Source organism: Oratosquilla oratoria, chromosome 44 (genome assembly GCF_046742065.1).
Source record: "Oratosquilla oratoria isolate Oo_2021 chromosome 44, ASM4674206v1, whole genome shotgun sequence".
Taxonomy (NCBI): domain Eukaryota; kingdom Metazoa; phylum Arthropoda; class Malacostraca; order Stomatopoda; family Squillidae; genus Oratosquilla; species Oratosquilla oratoria.
In genome coordinates, this window is record NC_134820.1 from 30,340,387 (window position 1) to 30,357,823 (window position 17,437).

The following is a 17,437-nucleotide window of genomic DNA, read 5'->3' on the forward strand; positions in this document are numbered from 1 at the left end:
AGGATGAGATGGATGGATGGGGTGAAAAGGGCTTTGAGCAAGAGGGGAATGCCTGCTGAGCAGGGAAGGGAGTGGACAGGATATAGGGTAGAGAAAAATGGTTGTGTATAGGTAATACTATGGTGCAAGGAAGGGAGGAGTTGGGGGACGGTGTGGGTAGTGAGTGGTTATATGTGAATGAGATTTTGAAGCATTCTGAAGGTATTCCTCCCCGTCTTCTCTTTTTCTTCAAGAGGGGACGGAGAGGTGGTTGTCGCCGATTAAATGAAGCGGCCTTGCTGTGGGTGTGCTGTGCCTTCCTGTATTATGACTTAGGGCAGTGGGCGGGATACAGGGATGGCCCGTCATCCATGAGGAGCTAAGATAAGAGGAAGGAAAGGGTGGTGGGTAAGAGTGAAATAGGTGGGAGTGAAATAGGTGGGCGTGAAATAGGTGGGAGTGGATATGTGTTTTTTTACTTGATTACCTCCCTTGTAAGGGATAAAAAGCCCTTGATATATATTTAGATGGATGTTTTATAGATATATAGACAAGTGTGAAGCTATATGTATAGAATAATAATTCATTCACGTGATGAAATATTAGCCTTATATCAGTTTCGCATACAACGTTAAAAATGTGAATAAGAATGGAGAGCCCCATGTTGTAGGGTCATACACTTTAGACTGAAAGATGTGGAAAGATGCGGAAGAAAATTGTAATCGTACATTTGGAGGTTTTGTATGTTTTTCCCTAGCGATGTTCACATACATAAGCATTTCTTACACAACTTCGTTTTGTTTTGCTATAACCTCGGAGATGTCTAATTATAACACAGAAGGCATTTACCTCGAGCGAATTACGAAAGGATTATTCCTTATTTCAACTCTTTCAGGACGGAAGGTGTTTAGCTATAGTGAATAAAATCGCTCGACGGCAGATCAAAGGGAGTCGTGATTCTGGAGAGGACCAAAAGACTTCCCTCAACTGAATAAAGTCACCTTGTCATAGGGATGAAGGGAAGGATTTGGTTGACGTCAGTAAATCCTCAGTCCCACCAATCTTACGACCCGTTTCCGGCCACCCTCGACGGTGGCAGTTTGGTTTCTCTCACAGTTAGCGCCAGGTGGCTATTTCATATTCATCTTCATGACGGGGAGGAGGGAGGAGATTCATTCCAATTGCGTTGTCTCGAATTCTTTTTGTAATAAACAGAGGAACAGCACAAATCAGCCTGGTCGCCGGTGGTCGGAAACGGGTCGTAAGTTTGGTGTGTCTGGGTCCTTATTCATTGCTTCCTGTTGTCGGTCATTAACGAAATATTTTGTGGAGCAGCTGGTCCCAACAGATGGCGCTGGTATCTGGCGCGCATTCTGTAGACTGTAAGAGGCCGGTAGTTGTACGAATGGTAATCAGGTGAAATACATGCTGATATAACAAGTCAAGATTCGACGCCTTCTGCCTTCCGATCTTTGTTTATAACAACAGTAGGCGTCGAATCTTGACTTGTTGACAGCATGTATTTCACCTGATTACCATTCGTACAACTACCGGCCTCTTACAAGACCTTTATGAGCTTCATTGTCTCTGATAGTGATTCTGATGGTATTTTGTTTATTCAATTACTTATTCACCTGACTATTTATTCCCTTTAACTTTCACCGAGGTATGTGTAGTCTTTACTCATTTGAGCTCAGTAAACAACAGCAAGAGCGACTATCTCACAAATGCTACGAAAACTTTTCAAGCTCAGTATATTCCCCGCCAATTATCGCCCTCGTTAATAACGTTAATTACTAAAACGTCGTCATATCATTCCCTCTAAACAAACGTTCTTCTTTAAGCCAAGTAATGCTCTTTGATTTACTTCGGGTCCTGAGCAAGTATGAGTAAAAAAGAAAGAAAGAAAAAATAATACGAAAAAAATTGTTGCCATTGAAAGATATCGTCCCGGCTCTCCTGCACTCACATAAAAGCTCGCCCAATCACACACCGAACTCAGTGTCGGGCCAGACTCCGTAGCGTGAAGGTGTGTGTTGCCGTCGCTCTCGCCACTCAGCCGTTTGCTCGCTCGCGGTTCCCACCAAGTAGCCGAACAGTTGATCCTTCTTCGAAATCATGTGCATAATAGACGTCAGGCAGTGCCCTTGCCACGTTAACTTCTCCCCTACCAGGGAAATAGAATATAATTTGGATAATTAAAACAATACGGTTAAAAGTAATTTGTGTAAACCCACGTGCAATTGCCGGTGCCATTTACTCTCAATTGTATCAAATTTGATTATGCTTGGGTTGATGTGCTTGCGGCGTTGATGCTCGACCTAACTGTCTCCTCGTTAGCGTTAATGGAGGCGGTTGTCCCCGCCAGGTGGTCGTTAGGTAGACACGAAGAGTAGCAGACTCCAGTGCTGTTTATACTTGTCCTGTAGTGTTGTGAATTCTTGGAATCAAGTTCGGGTTTCTGGCTTAATGCACTCGTGCTGTATCATTGTGTTTCCTGGGTTCAGACGCCGGAAGGGGCAAGAACCCAATTGCCGTGTATTCACCAAATACAATGGTTAAATCTGTCGCCAACGTAAAAACAAACACACCAGAAAGATTTTGAGGTGGAGAAGATTTGGGAGGAAAAAGGAAACAGGTAAAAGTCACAGTGATGTCGTGGAACCTTTGAAAATGACGAAATTAATGTGACCAAATAAATGGATTGTTCGTGTTACCGGTTTCCTCCTCCTCCTCTTCCTCCTCCTCCTCCTCCTCCTCTTCCTTTCTGATGACAGCACGGAAGACAACGATGCTGATGGACAGACGTCACCTCCTCGTAATGGTGCTCAAGGGGAACAGGAATTACTATTCGACCGACGGCGCCATTGCGTTGACCCGTGGCAGGTAGGTGAGGCTCAATCGTCTTCTTAAACCTCACCCATCCCTCACCCCCACCCCCCACCATCATTCAAAAACAAAACAAGAATTAATGGTCTCAAACTGCCAGGAAATAGATTTAATTTGGAAGTGGGTAGAAACAACTTCGCCAACCGTGTAGTTAATGAATGGAATAAACTTCCCGCAGAGACAGTGCAATGTAGTTCAGTTCGAAGCTTTGAGATTCATTTAGATAAACACTTAAACAAGATGCTGTAATGCCTCCTATTTATTTTAAATTATTTGTTTATTTGTTTTTTATTTGTTTGTTTATTATTGATTGCTTCATTATGATTTATTTTTAGTTATCTGTCAATTTATCATCATTTACCATTTACCTGTTTGTTTGTTATTTAACTTTACCTATTTATTTATCTATTAATTAATCAATTTATTCATTTATTCAATTTGTTATTATTCATAACATAATTTTCCTTTATTTATTTATTCATCATTATTTTAATTTTTTCGTATCCGACCTAGTTATGGACCAAAAGGTCTCCTGTCGGCATGCTCAGCCTTTGTACTTGATACTTGGAGCGGAAAACTCATCCTTGTGACACATAAAACATCACGTAATGCAAAAAGTATAATACGTATGATGCACAACCAACTGCATTTGTGCAGTTTGGGCATACTGCGGTGGAAAGTGCTCACAGGGTCAGTGTGTATTACTGATGATTATATTGTCAATATTCCTGTCATTAACAAACAAGACCTATCATGAAGTTTTCGGTAAAATTTTCGGTAAAAAAAAAAAAAACTCTTAAATGTTTTTCTAGTATACTTAGTGTTACATCGACACGGCTAGTATTGATAAAATTACTTCAATATTGTCAATAGATATTGAAGTCCAAAACGTCTGATGAGGCTTTCGAAAAAAAAAAACTGTCTTTCTAGGTTACTTAGTGTATCGACATGGTCAATATTTATCAAATTACTTCAATATTGTCAATAGATAAGGAGAGCTGGGGGGTCGAGTCAGTGCAGGCATAGCTGTGGTTGTTTGCATCACGTTTCGACACGTCATCAGGGTCTGAGTAAACGAACGTGTTGTTTGTGTGCCTTTGCAAAGACTCCATTCCCTACGATAGAACCTACACACGATTCGTTGCGTTTTCCTTTTTTAAAGTCGATGGTATGACACCAAGGTGACGACCGTTTGTACTTTGATGGCGCCAAGAATGACCATTTGTACTTTGGTGGTGCCAAAGTGACGACCATTTGTACTTTGGTGGCGCCAAGAATGACCATTTGTACTTTGGTGGTGCCAAAGTGACGACCATTTGTACTTTGGTGGTGCCAAAGTGACGACCATTTGTACTTTGGTGGCGCCAAGAATGACCATTTGTACTTTGGTGGTGCCAAAGTGACGACCATTTGTACTTTGGTGGTGCCAAAGTGACGACCATTTGTACTTTGGTGGTGCCAAAGTGACGACCATTTGTACTTTGGTGGTGCCAAAGTGACGATCATTTGTACTTTGGTGGAGCCAAGAATGACCATTTGTTCTTTGGTGGTGCCAAAGTGACGATCATTTGTACTTTGGTGGAGCCAAAGTGACGACCATTTGTACTTTGGTGGTGCCAAAGTGACGACCATTTGTACTTTGGTGGCGCCAGGAATGACCATTTGTACTTTGGTGGTGCCAAAGTGACGACCATTTGTACTTTGGTGGCGCCAAAGTGACGACCATTTGTACTTTGGTGGCGCCAAAGTGACGACCATTTGTACTTTGGTGGTGCCAAAGTGACGACCATTTGTACTTTGGTGGCGCCAGGAATGACCATTTGTTCTTTGTTGGCGCCAATGGTAATGGTAAGGTAATGAGATCATGGCCCAGTGGTGCCGAACTCGGGCCTCAACCTCACATGACCGAAGAAATGCCACAGGGACAAATAAAATCGCCTGGCGCCAGTCAGACCGAAGGATAAAGTACCGCCGGGTATGGAAGGACTGCCTCGAGTAAAATACCCAACAGGAACGAAAGGGTTCGTGGTTAAAAGAGAAGACCTTTGGGGCATACAGGCACACACACACACACACACACACACACACACACACACACACACACACACACACACACACACACACACACACACACACACACACACACACGTAAATACATACATGCACATACAATGCGTATACATTCATACATATACATATATATATATTATATATATATATATATGTATGTATATATATATATATATATATACATACACATATATATATATATATGTACACCCACACACACACCCATCCACCCACCCACACACACACACACACACACACACACACACACACACACACACACACACACACACACACACACACATATATATATATATATATAATATATATATTGTGTGTGTGTGTTTGTGTGTGTGTGTGTGTGTGTGTGTGTGTGTGTGTGTGTGTGTGTGTGTGTGTGTGTGTGCTTGTGTGCGCCCATATTATCGTGGAACTCGTGGGACTCTTCCCATATGAAGATAACGATTTTCTGCTGGTTGTAATATGTGTGTGAGGGTGAAGCGATGGACGAGTCACACTTCGGCTTGGTGGCTCCTCTTGTTCCAAATCCATGAGAATAGATCGCTTCCTGTTGCCTATACAATGAGACACACTCTCTTATCTATTTTTATTTATTTTATTTTTTATCCTCATATTCCCTTGGGACAGGTGACGTCTTCTCTATGTTCTAGTTTGGTCGTCGTCAGGCAATTTTATTCTGCTTAATTAGAAGAACGAGAGAAAATGGTGCTTCCGTCCACATCCCGTTTTCTTTCTGGGTGTAATTCCACGTCCGAGTGAAATCGTCTGGAGTTCAGATAGAACGGAATCTATTCTGGGAGTTACCTTGTCGACGGCCATTGAAAAAGCTTCGCTTTTGTGTGTGAGCGTGTGTTTGTGTATGTATACATGTATTTGTGTGTACATGTTTAGTAACATGCATATGCGCATGTGTACATATGCAAGTGTGTACACGTATGTGCAAATGTATGTAAGCAAGCTTATGTGTGGCTTTATATGTAATTTTTAATATATAATTCCACTGGAACTGTGGTGAGATATTAAATCATATTTGCTCGGGGGAGTATATATTAAACATGCACTTCGTGGTCATTGCATTTTTTTGTTATTTTCGTTTGTTTATTTTCTTTTGTAAGAGGCTTTTGGACAAAGGTGATGACTGTGTTTGCGTCAGGTAATCTCATGGGTGACTCTCCAAGTGGACAAATTCTCCTTGAAGATGTTCGGGTGTAGGTTCCTGATCCACTGATAGCCGAACTCCACTCTCCCTGACAGAGGTAAAAAAAGGCTGTAAGTTGAAGGGTGGAAAGGCAGCCGGCATCTGCAATGTCAGTGCGGAGTTGCTGAAAGCTGGAGGTGAGGCCATGATCCACGGGTTACATGCAGTAGTGTCTGCTGTCTGGCAGTCAGGTATCATTTCTTCTGACTGGAAAAAGGGTCTGATCGTCCAGGTCTGGAAAGGGAAAGGGAACCATCAGGACTGGAACAACTACCGTGGCAATACACTGCTCAGTGTGCCAGGTAAGGTGCTTGTCCATCCATTGCTAACATTGGTTTGTTCACATCTGGTAAAGTCTCAGAGGCCTAAACAGCCTGGATTCACGCCAGGTATATCAGCAACTGATCGGATCCTAGCGCTTTGTTTTCTTGTGAAGCGCTGAAGTGGGTTTAAACAGGGATTTCTTGCAAGTTATATTGATCTCAAGGAGGCGTTTGACACGGTGCATCGTGTAGTGCTCTGCGATCTCCTGCCGATCCGTAGGATTCCTGCATAGATTATTGACTTTATATCTGGCTTATACTCTGGGACAGAGAATGCCGTAAATTATGGAGGAAGCGTGTTTAACTCCTCTCCTGTCCATTTAGGAGTAAAGCAAGGATGTATCCTCACCCCAACACATTTCAACACCTGCATAAACTGCATATTAGACAGAATTGTCGATCAATGTTGTTCCGCTCATGTATCGGGAACACCAAGGTCACTGACCTTGTGTTTGTTGATGATGCTGTCCTTTTTTGTGGAGTCTTTGAAGGTCCTGGTTGCAGTCCTCGAGTCACTGCACAGGGAAGAGACAGATTGGTCTTGAGGTCTCCTGGGCCAAGACCAAGGTCCAGAGGTTTGAGGGTTTACTGAATAACATAGTCCAGTCCTCGAGTCACTGCACAGGGAAGAAAGACCGATTGGTCTTGAGGTCTCCTGGATCAAGACCAAGATCCAGGAGTTTGAAAGCTTACTGGATGACAGAGTCCAGTCTGTCCATGCATGTGACGAGGACACTGAGGTCCCGGAAAGCTTCACATACCTTGGAAGTGTAATACGTGAGTCTTGGGTCACATCAGGAAGTACTTCGTAGGATTGACATTGCCCACTGTATTATGGACTCTTAATCAGAGTATATGGCGTTGTCGTTATTTACTAAGATTCGAAACTTCATGTCACTTGTGCTCATTGTTCTTCTGTACGGCTGTGAGATATGAACATTGAATGCTGACTCGAAGAGGAGTCTCGATGTCTTTGGTACTAAATGCATCCGAAGAATCACGAAGAATCGTTGGAATGAGTTCGTATCAAACCAGAGACTATACTCCGAGACTCAGTCTGGGTCAATTACCAGTATAATTTGCGAAGGTCAACTCAGTCCATGTGGGCATCATGTGGCTCGTTTCCCTGATGCTGATCATACTGACAAGGTCGCCACTTCAAGAGACAACTCTCGATGGAGGAGACGAAATGGACGTTCAAAGAGCTCATGGCCTAGGACAAGTTGATCAAACCTGTCAAGTGCTGTTTGGAACGGGAAAGGCGTCTACCTGGGAGCTTGCTCAGAGACACCGTGGATGCTTGGTGATCTCACATATACCATAATTAGTTTAATATCCATCCTTTATTCTCTTTTTGCTCTTTTTTGCTCTCTTTTTGCTCTCGTTTTGCTCTCTTTTGCTCTCTTTTCTCATATTCACTCTAAATACTCGTTTCTTCATCTTTTAACGTTTTATTTTCTAATTTACCCTAATCTACCTACCCCTATCCTTTCCTACACTCCTTTCCCTTCCCTGTACTCTAACCTATCTGGCTTTAATTTACCATACTCGACCCAATACTTTAATCTACTCTAATCTACCTACCCCTACTATTTCCTACACTCCCATTCCCTTCCCCTATACCCTGATCTATCTGTCTCTAATTGACCATACTCGACCCAATACTTCGATCTACCCTAATCTACCTGGCTCTAATTTACCATACTCGACCCAGTAATGTAATCTACCCTAATCTACCTACCCCTACCATTTCCTACACCCACTTTCCCTTCCCTATACCCTAATCTACCTGGCTGTAATTTACCATACTCGACACAACACTTTAATCTACCCTAATCTACCCTATACCCTAACCCACCCCACCTTATGTTTCTACACCATAGTTCTTATCCTGGGGTTGCTATCTACCCCAGGAGGGGTTCGAAAGGGTTTTTTATTACAAAAACTGTATTTCCCTGTAACTGTATGTCAGAGGTGATATGTTACCTTAGGCCTTACTATGGGTGATGGGGGGTTGAAAAAAGTTAAGAAATATTGCCTTCCATTAACCTACTCCACCCTGCACCAATCTTACTCTGCCCTACGCTTCCCTACCCTACCTTACCCTATACACACACACACACCTTACTCTGGGTTACCTTAACCTACCTTACCTTACTGTCCTTTTACCTATTCTACCCTTACCTGCCCTTCCTTAACCTATCTCACCCTTCCCTTCCTTACTTTACCCCACCTTACTCTGGATTACCTTAACCTACCCGACCTTACTGTCCCTTCACCTACTCTACCCTAACCTGCCTTATCTTATACCTTAACCTATCCTATCCTACCCTACCTTACCCTATCTCACCCTTCCCTTCCTTACTTTACCCCACCTTTCTCTGCCTTACCTTAACCTACCTTACTATACTGTCCCTTAACCTACTCTACCCTAACCTGCCCTAACTTATACCCTAACCTATCCTCCCCTACCCTACCCTACCCTACCCTACCCCATCCTCTCAAACCTCGACTGCCTTAATTGGTGCAAATCATCCACTTCTTGACAAATTGAACCATCTCGCTCGTCCTTAACCACCTGGGTGTTCCCTCTCTCTGTTTGCTCTCTCGGCTTCGTCATCCTTCCTCCTTCCTCCTTCCTCCTTCCTCCTTCCTCCTTCCTCCTTCCTCCTTCCTTCCTAACCTGTTATCCTTTCCGTCTTATCTTCGGACTTCGGTTGTCCTAGTTCGAGTCCTCCTTCTTCGAGTTCGAGGTCCAGGAGCTTTGCACGGGTCTCTCCGTTTCATCCACAAACTCTTTATAACGTTAGTTACACCCATCCTTGACTATGCGGTACAATTTTGGTCTACGCCTTATAGAATGGACATCAATTCACTAGAATCATGGGCTCAGAAATTTACCTTACGAAGAGAGGCTTAGGCACCTTAACTTACATTCTCTGGAAAGACACAGATTGCGGGGTCTCTCCGTCTTACCCACAAACTCTATCTAACATAAGTTAGAGCCATCCTTGACTATGCGGTACAGTTATCATCTCCGTCTTATAGAATGGACATAAATTCACTAGAATCTGTAGAGAGGAGAATGACCAAGATGGGCTCAGAAATTTACCTTACGAAGAAAGGCTTAGGCACCTTAACTTACACTCTCTGGAAAGACACTGAGTGCTGGGTGATCTAATAGAGGTGTTTAAGTGGGTCAAAGGCTTTAACAAGGGTGACGCAAGCAAGGTCATCATATTAAGACAACAGGGCAGGACTCGCAGTAATGTATTTGAATTAGACAAATTTAGATTTAAGAAGGAAATAGGCAAGAATTGGTTTACTAATAGGGTGGTCAACGAGTCGAATAGACTTAGTAGCCATGGAGTAGTGAACGCTGAAACTATCAGTTGTTTTAAGGAACGGTTAGACAACTTTATGGACGGGGATGACAGGTGGTCATGGACAAGGAGCTTGCTAGTGTAGGCCTCATGGTCTCTTGCAGTCTCCTTTATTCTTATGTTCTTATATTAATTTACTTCTGGGTCTTCGAGAGGTCTAGAGTCACATAGACAGAGACTTACCGACGAAGACCCTTCTTGGGACGAAACTCGGAACGTTAAGTAATTTCTTTTTTTTTTTTCTTATCATTTGTCTGTCTGATTTTCATTTATTATTAGTTATATGTCAATTTATTATTGTTTACTATTTACCTGTTTGTTTATTATTTAACGTTAAGTAATTTTTTTTTTTATCATTTGTCTGTCTGATTTTCATTTATTATTAGTTATATGTCAATTTATTATTATTTACTATTTACCTCTTTGTTTATTATTTAACTATACCTATACATTTATTTATGTCTTTTTGTTTTTGTTTACATTATTATAGTTTTTACTTATTATTTTATTATTATTATGATTTTTTTTCGCATCTGACCTAGATATGGACCAAAAGGTCTCCTGTCGGCATGCTCCGCCTTTGTAATCCTTTGTAAAAAAAAACTTATATCCAACGATGCCACGATCTTGGTTCGTCCACAGGATACTTCAGTGCTTCTCAACGTGAGGCGTACTCCCCACAGGTGGGCAATTGGGTTTTTCAGGTGGGGCAATATGATTTTTTAAAGGGGCAATTGAGGGCAACTGAGGAAGTCTGGGTAATTCATTTTTATTTTTATTTTATTCAATTTTTTTTTTTTTTTTTTTTTTTTTTTTCATTGATGCCTTGCTCTTGTGGAGTGGTTTTAAACCAAGGTTTTATGTTTTTTCAGCTGAAGGGAGTTTATTTTTCAAATTATAAGAATTGTATATCCCCACATGGGGGGGGGGACATCAGTGATTAGGTGGGACATGGCAAAAAAAAAAAAAAAAAAAAAAAAAAAAAAAAAAAAATTGAGAATCACTGGAATATGTTCACCTGATTGGACGTTTGTTTTGACGTTTTTCCATGTTCTTGTTCTTCGTCTCGAACAAGTGTGGTTTGGCCTGAACTCTCCTCGCCGCGGATATGAATAGAATAGCCCGGTTTCGGCCAGAACGATGATCCATCTTTCCATGGTACGACACTCACCAAGAACAGAGCAAAACAAGAAGAAGAGGAATAAAGGTGAGGAGTCTATGGCAGAAGTTGCCTAACTGCGACCGAAGCCATGCCATCTTTGCCCTATTTATGCGCTTTGGGGGCTGCCGGGGTAAGAAACGGTCACTGCTGAGAATTGTGAGACGTGCAGGATTCGAACCCACACCTAAGCGAATGCGAGACCATCACGCTACTAGAGGAAAGAACAAATGGTCACTACTTCTATTGCCGCCGATATTGTCGCACTTGAACACCCACGTCTGTGTCGTCCTTCTTCGTTCATATGTTCGACTTTAAAATGGGTGTTCAGGCAGGTGATTAAGTGCATGACCTTTTTCGCCTGCACGCTCAATCATTGAAACTATTGACACCGGGAGAGGGGGGGGGGAGGGGAATGAATGAAATCGTCCTGTGACCGGGCCATTGAAAGGAAAAAATTTCACTGGTGATGACAACAAGGACTTGGCTACCAAGGGGGTATCACGTAAACCAGAGGTTCTCAGCCTATATTCTCAAGCTCCATACACTTATGCTTTGCTGTTTCCAAGTCTGTTTTAGATCACTTCAACACTGAATATAATCGCTAAGCATCCACTAGGTACCACTAGTTTTCGATTTGTGAAACTGTATGATTCCTTATTGGTTCAGGATGCACAAGTTGAGAATCACTGATGAAAACGAATAAAATCACGTGGTGGCTGCCAAAATAAAGATGACCAAGTACCTTCCGGTAAGATTGGGGATTTAGAGGATCCTACGGAGATGAATAAAATCAGCTGGCGACAACAAGGCCTATAAGGAAAGTACAACCCGGTACGAAAGTGGTTAAAGCTTCGTTGAACAAATATCTTTTGTCTGCTGTTCTGATAAATGTCAGATTAATGCTCATAAATATAAGAACAATAAATCCATTCTAAAAAAGAAAAAAAAAATCGGAATTGTAATGTTTGGAAGGAGAAAGCGCTTCTGGTATCCGGAATATTTTATACATTGTGGAACTTTTCGTTTCGAATAACGGAGACTTCTCGATTCTAGAAATTTCCAGTAAGGAGAAGTATCTGTTTCGTGAGTTTCCGTGTCCGCTTCTTCACTGTGACACAATTTATGCTAAAAGTAAAATATGAATTGATTACCCTGAAGAGAAATGGACTCTTGACTGAATAAAATCGCCTGACGACAATGTATAAACAACTCTATTACTGCGAACGGACCGATCAAAATCGTTTCAAGGAGAGAGGGGAAGGGGTCTTCCTTCAACTGAATAAAATCGCCTGCCGGCAGTTTGAATAAAACTGAGGAGTCAGTACCTCTTAGAGTCGAGGGGTCTCGCCAATAGGAATAGAATCGTTTGGCGCCAAGCTGTCAAATAGTTAAAAACCATAATGCAGTTCTTCAGTCAGACATCTGGCTTTTGGTAGTAAGCTTCTCTCTCTCTCTCTGTCTCTCTCTCTCTCTCTCTCTCTCTCTCTCTCTGTCTGTCTCTCTCTCTGTCTGTCTCTCTCTCTGTCTCTCTCTCTCTCTCTCTCTCTCTCTCTCTCTCTCTCTCTCTCTCTCTCTCTCTCTCTCCCAGCCTCTCTCTCTCTACCCACCTCTCTCTCTCTCTCTCTCTTTCCCTCCCTACATCTCTCTCTCTCTCTCTCTCTCTCTCTCTCTCTCTCTCTCTCTCTCTCTCTCTCTCTCTCTCTCTCTCTCTCTCTCTCTCTCTCTCTCTCTCTCTCTCTCTCTCTCTCTCTGAATACACAACCCATAACTCCTTCAATGTAAGTTCTACCAACCTTCAAACGAATAAAATCGTCTGGTGAAAGCCATAAGAATATGTGTAAAGGCTGCCATGCTCCTGAGTGCCATTGCCACGGAGATGAATAAAATCACCTGACGACAGAGAAAGAAAAAATACCACCCGGTGCGGAAGGGGGGCCTAATTCGAAATCTCGTATGTTGTGGCGAGGGATTTTCTGTTCCCTCCGTACCATGTAATAATCCATAATTACTAATATATAGTAAGGACGCTTAATTGCTAATTGGTTCGACAGTAATTAGACATTGTGAAAGGGATGCTGATGCCTAATCTGCTTAGGTTTGATCATGTGATCGTTAGTGCTGCTTGTAGTGCTTAGTACTGCTTGTGCTACTTAGTATTGCTTGTACAGATCATACATACCTGCAGGAGACGACTTTCGTAGGCGTTTAGGTAAATTGTCGTATGACGTAATTCTGTGTCGTCCTAACTACACATTTACGTCAGTTGTTGTCTGAATACAGACACCCCCTTATTTATTTATTTATCTATTCAATTTTTCGTTTTTATGTGTGTTTTTTTATTATTGATTAATTTGTTTGTTTATTTGGTTCCAAACGGTAGGTTCCAGGTTTGGTGGTAAGGAGGGAGGGACCTTGGTCGTCGCAGACTTCTCTTATGCGTCCATAGAAAAATAAATAAATAAATAAATAGATAAATAGATAAATAAATAGATAAATAAATAGATAAATAAATAGATAAATAAATAAATGAATAAATAAATAAATAAATAAATGAATGAATACAATAATAATAGATAAATGAATAAATAAATAAATAAGTAAATAGATAAATAAATACAATAATAATAAATAAATAAATAAATAAATAAATAAATAAATACAATAATGATAGATAAATAAATAAATAAATACAATAATAATAAATAAATGAATAATAAAAAAAAGCAAGTTTATTCAATAATTAAATTATTTTCGGAAGAACCATTGAAGACAACGTGCCTGTGCACAGAGAGAACATAAGAACATAAGAATGAAGGAGACTGCAAGAGACCATGAGGCCTACACTAGGCAGTTCCATGTCCCTTACCACCTGTCATCTCTACCCATAAAGTTGTCTAACAGTTTCTTAGAACAATGATAGTTTCAGCGTTCACTAAATGGTTACTTAGGTCAACTATACTTAGTTAAGTCAACAAGATCCTTGGCCGTCTGATGTCAGAGACGTAAGAATAATGTTGTATAATAAACAAATTCATTAGAATCCGTACAGAGAAGAATGACCAAAATGATATATGGGCTCAGAAATTTACCTTACGAAGAGAGGCTTAGGCACCTTAACTTACACTCTCTGGAAAGACGCAGAGTGCGGGGTGATCTAATAGAGGTGTTCAAGTGGATCAAAGGGTGACGCAAACAAGGTCATCATATTAAGACAACAGGGCAGGACTCGCAGTAATGGATTTAAATTGGACAAATTTAGATTTAAGAAGGAAATAGGCAAGAATTGGTTTACTAATAGGGTGGTCAACGAATGGAATAGACTTAGTAACCATATAGTGAGCGCTGAAACTAACAGTTATTTTAAGAAATGGTTAGGTAACTTCATGGATGGGGATGACAGGTGGGAATGGACATGGAACTGCCTAGTGTAGGCCTCATGGTCTCTTACAGTCTCCTTCATTCTTATGTTCTTACGTCTTCCGTTTACTTCTCTCACTGAAACTGCTAGATGACGTCTCGATCACACGTTCAGTAAGACTTTATTGATAACACGACATTTTACCAAAGCGTTGAAGAACTTTCAGTCGTCTTCAGTCGTGACCATTACAGTGTCTGGCGTCATTAGCAGAACTGTAGTAAACGCATATCTCTACGTCGAACATATACATGTACATAAACATGAACATGTACATGTATATGAACATGTATATATGTATATATATATATATATGAACATATATGATAGGCACAAATCCTTTAGGTCTCAAAGGAATCCTTCGTACCGTAATCTACGGTCTACATACTCCCTCTTTCCGCAACTAAGACATCAGCCACTTCAGCACTTATAAGTGTGGGCAACTGTACATTCACGCAGTGCATCTGTAGCTCCCCTTTAAGCCATAGCTCTTAGTCATATCTGAAAAAGCGAGACATAGCTCCATCACGGAAATTGATCTACCTGGACTGTAGCCAGAATGAAATGGGAAAAGTACTACACGGTATGAAAGGGATCCATTGGGCAAAGTCGTAAACCCCATTGATACCGATGTGGTGAGTGGATGCCACTGGGGTGAATGAAATAACCTGGCGGCATAGAAAACGGAAACAAAAAATATCACTCGGGACAGAAGTTGCTAATTTCCACAACTGCAAACCGTTGTGCCTCCACTCCCTTCCACCCCTCCACCCCTCCACCCATCCAGCAATTAACCCACATCCCCAGTTCTCATCCACTAATTCCCCCAGATCCACCCAAACGTTCACCCAGTATATCCCGTAATCCCTCCACCACGACCTAGATGTTCATTCCCCGATCTCAGTTTGATTTTCATTGCGTTCTCTGACGCTCGTGCTGACTATTAACCTTACTGGTTGAGTCCTTCCCCTTGCCCTTTGTTGGCGTCCTTCGGACCCTTGGAAGCCTCCCTCAGGTCCCCCTGGTGACTTCGAGAACAACACGAGGACCCAGTTCGGACCCCCGGGGTCTCATGCAGACTTCTTGGGCACTCCAGAGCTCTCGAGGTCGTATTTCATTCGGAAGCTTCCCTCAGGTCCTCCTGGTAACTTCGAAAGCAACACGAAGACCCAGTTCGGACCCCCGGGGGGTGTCATGCAGACTTCTTGGGCACTCAAGTGGTCTCGATGTCGTATTTCATTCAGAAGCTTCCCTCAGGTCCTCCTGGTAACTTCGAAAGCAACATGAGGACCCAGTTCGGAGCCCCCGGGGTCTCATGTAGCCTTCTTTTGGTCACTCCAGAGCTCTCGAGGTCGTATTTCATTCGGAAGCTTCCCTCAGGTCCTCCTGGTAACTTCGAAAGCAACACGAAGACCCAGTTCGGAGCCCCCGGGGTCTCATGCAGACTTCTTGGGCACTCCAGAGCTCTCGAGGTCGTATTTCATTCAGAAGCCTCCCTCAGGTCCTCCTGGTTTCTTCGAGAGCAACATGAGGACCCAGTTCGGAGCCCCCGGGGTGTCATGCAGACTTCTTGGGTACTTCAGAGCTCTCGAGGTCGTATTTCATTCAGAAGCCTCCCTCAGGTCCTCCTGGTAACTTCGAAAGCAACACGAAGACCCAGTTTGGAGCCCCCGGGGGTGTCATGCAGCCTTCTTGGGCACTCAAGTGGTCTCGAGGTCGTATTTCACTCGGAAGGACTCTGGTCAGGGTAAGTAGGTTGCTGTAGGTGCTCTGGGAGCTGCCGCAACCTACTTGGAGGTCCCGGGGGAGTCGTGTTTGCTCATCTGAGACCCTCAAGATGCCACAGTCCTGCCGGTTTTGATTTGGGAGCATTATGACGTTCTGGTCTTCTTAATATATATATATATATATATATATATATATATATATATATATATATATATATATATATATATATATATATATATATATATATATTTCTGGGGCACAGGTTTTCTCTAAGGCAATTCTGGTTGAAATCAACTGCACTAGTTGCTTTAACAATCTTCAAGACTGTATTCTTTAATCTGGAGAATACTTTCCTATTAGCAACTGAGAGGGACAGGAAGTAGTCATTCATGACTCTCAAAAGAATATACACAGTGTATGCCAACTGATATATTTTTGCAACTAGTGCAGTTGATTTCAACCAGAATATATATATATATATACATATATATATATATATATATATATATATATATATATATATATATATATATATATATATATATTTCAAAGAGCGCCAGAAATACCAAAGGAATGGAAAAAATTAAACGCTTGTTCCCTCCTCATCCTCTCAGCTTTTCTTGTACTTGTATGACGTCATGTCGCTTTGCCTCGGAGACCTGTAGAACTTATCTTGAGTCAATTCCTTGGAAGTCTTGTAAAATCACGGCATCGTGACAAAGTCTTAAAGTGTTCTGATTCAGTGGAAGTCTTGTAATGTCACGGCATCGTGACAAAGAGTCTCAAAGTGTTCTGATTCATTGGAAGTCTTCTAATGTCACGGCATCGTGACAAAGAGTCTTTAAGTGTTCTGACTTTCCCCCCTTTCCATCGTCGAGGTGTCGTGGCGTCCCTTGCTTTGAACTCTGAGAGCTCACAAGTGGTCTTCCGAGGGTATTCAGTGTCAAGTGCCTCAGCTTAGGCTCCTGAGACTTTCATCTCGTATTAGAGTACCTGAATCCTTTTTTCACGGCTCCGTGGCGTCTTGTTTTCCATCTTCTTATTTCGGAGTGTCGTCGAAGAAAAAGAATGCCCGCAGAGGTCCGCCCCTGAAAGAAAATAACGAAGGATATCAATTTTATATCGTGTTGGTGGAGGGAAGTAGGTTCCTTTCACATACGTCCAAGCCATAGACACGTATGTGTGTGTGTGTGTGTGTAGGGGGGGTGATTATTAGGAGGATGAGAGTTCCAGGACCTCCCAATGGAAATAATAACTCGATTTTTTTTTATT

The 17,437-nt window shown here is 42.0% G+C and overlaps 1 protein-coding gene across 2 annotated transcripts in view; it reads left to right on the forward strand.

Moving 5' to 3' along the window:
* Positions 1-1,988: 1,988 nt before the first annotated feature.
* The window catches only part of LOC143022418 (carbonic anhydrase-related protein 10-like), a 902,084-nt gene continuing 886,635 nt past the window's right edge, over positions 1,989-17,437 (forward strand). For both annotated transcript variants that reach the window (XM_076180601.1, XM_076180600.1), the window contains exon 1: positions 1,989-2,865. The gene's annotated coding sequence lies outside the window, so the exon portion shown is untranslated. The remainder of the gene's footprint in view (positions 2,866-17,437) is intronic.